We start from the raw sequence: 2,401 nt of genomic DNA, 5'->3' as shown, positions 1-2,401 counted from the left end.
GAAATAGAAAAAATAGAAAGTTCAAAACAACATTAGAAGCCGTTTATGCCATCAATGGGGGTCTTCATGGAGACCTCGTTGATGTGTTCTTATACACACCTGATTTGTGTAGGGGGCCCCTCAATCATACAACATAATCTATACCACTTGAGTGTATGCCCCTTTAATGTTAGGCCTTAACTGGGACTGGGACAAGTTCCTTTCATGAACATAAACTATTTTGTGCAGTTTATAGGGCCTACCTCTTGTAAAACTCACTGTCCTATTTATTGCAGATATTATATTATTATGCTATTATCATTCTTTTTCAGGAAAGACTACAAAATATACATTGTCATTAAATTATAATGAGATTGAAATGCACATGCAAGATGGAGCACCACCACAAAGTGGCATAGTCACCATCACATCACACCCACCACACCCTGTGAGGTGCCATACTGTATACTGTAAGCACACCACATTTATACAAAATGTGCTTCCAGTAAAGGGAAGTAAACCAATAATCAACATAGCGCACATCTAGGCAGCAAGCCCAAAATATATATAAAAAAAAAAAAAGTTTCTTCGCCTATATTTAGTCTAGGACCTGCTAAGATATGTATGCACTTACATTATAACATTTCTAATTTGATATTTTATGACAGAACATCTAAAAGAAACCGCTAAAAACGTATTACAGTCCAGGGCCATAGGGATATTTTTGTGCAAATCAATCTAAAAGCACTACATTTGTCCCAGATGTAACCCAGGGCATGCTCTAATGATTTAGCAAGGGTGCCCGAGCCAACGACTTTCAGGGTCATCATCTGGCCAAATCCAATACGGCCACCTGCCAAAGTCTTTGGCTATAACGTTTGAACCACATGAGCTATGAATGCAAACTTGGTGTCTAAATCATGTTTTTTTGGCAATTAGAAACATGTTTGAATGCTTATCTTTATGATTTAGTCTATCTAGAGGACACTAATTTGATTATCACAAATATGGCCACTATGTTATAAAACAACCAATGTATCTTACAATGTAATTTTATTGAAACAATAGAATGATTTAAGAGTAGAACTCATTCCTAATGATACAGCTACAGCTAGTACAGTATGTGCAACAATGCTCAGCATAAAATGCAATACTATATAGTATTACTATTCTATACACCATTGACTAGCACTAGTATGATATCATTCTAGTCAAAGGTGTATAGAATTGTTTACAATATGTTTATATAACATTATGGTCTTGGTGTTACAACAGCAACAGCTTTACTGGCACCTGCAAGATCCAGTAAGGTTCACAAGTCTTAGTAATGGAGTCCCAGTACCAGCCCAACCTATTGAAATCTGGGATATTTTGTTGGACGGAGGTCTGATCCAATAGAAGCTGGTCTGAAGCAGTTTTCACAAGCTGAATCAGTGCAGCTTGGGTGAGGGATTCATCTACTTTGCTGTGGCCACAGCTCTTGCTGTATACCAGCCCAACCTATAGAAATCTGGGATATTTTGTTGGACGGAGGTCTGATCCAATAGAAGCTGGTCTGAAGCAGTTTTCACAAGCTGAATCAGTGCAGCTTGGGCTCAGGATTCATCTACTCTGCTGTGGCCACAGCTCTTGCTGTATTGATGATGACCATACACTCCAATCTTTGGACATGAAAATTGGAATTGATCTTTTCAGGCTCCAAGGTGAGGGTGACCAGTAGTGATGAGCGGGCCGACCCGTAACCCGCGGGACCCGCGGGTCAACCCGCGGCGCGGGTGGGTCGAGTCAGGATTTAAGAGTCAATTATGCGGGCTCTCACACGCAAAAAAAAAAAAAAAATCACATGCTCTTGTTTTGTCTTTATTTCTAATAAGAATAAGAATAATAACAATGAAACAGTTTGAATACACTTGGGGTGTATACTTGAAGATTATTTTCCTTCATGATTTTACCGGGTTTTTTTTTTTACCGCGGGTCGCAGGGGGGGGGGGGGGGGTTGAGCCATAGATTTATATATGGGTTGAGGCGGGTTGGGTTCCGTGGCGGGGCGGGGCGGGTCATGAAAAAACCCGACCCGCACATCACTAGTGACCAGGGTTTCTGTGAGATACCTGCACTCCTTTTCCCATAGTCAGGGAAGGCTGATGTTGGTCAAATGGTCCCTGGTTAATGACAACCTTCCTCCCACCCAAGTGTCAGAACCTGGGAACCTTACTGGATCCATACTTGCAAGAGTTTAGTCACATAATAACATAACAAATGATTTCAAAAATTCAAAATTGGAATATTTTAGTCTTTGAAGGATAGTGGTTAAGTGGATAGTGTTTTTTTCCCCTAAAATCTAGTAGATGGATAGACTATGCAGTAATACAGAATAATGACCCAATTTCTTTTTTTTGGAAATTTTGTTTTATTAGCGAAA

Source organism: Gymnoscopelus microlampas (assembly GCF_963454915.1).
Source record: "Gymnoscopelus microlampas genome assembly, chromosome: 23".
Lineage (NCBI taxonomy): Eukaryota > Metazoa > Chordata > Actinopteri > Myctophiformes > Myctophidae > Gymnoscopelus > Gymnoscopelus microlampas.
This window is presented reverse-complemented; position numbering follows the sequence as displayed.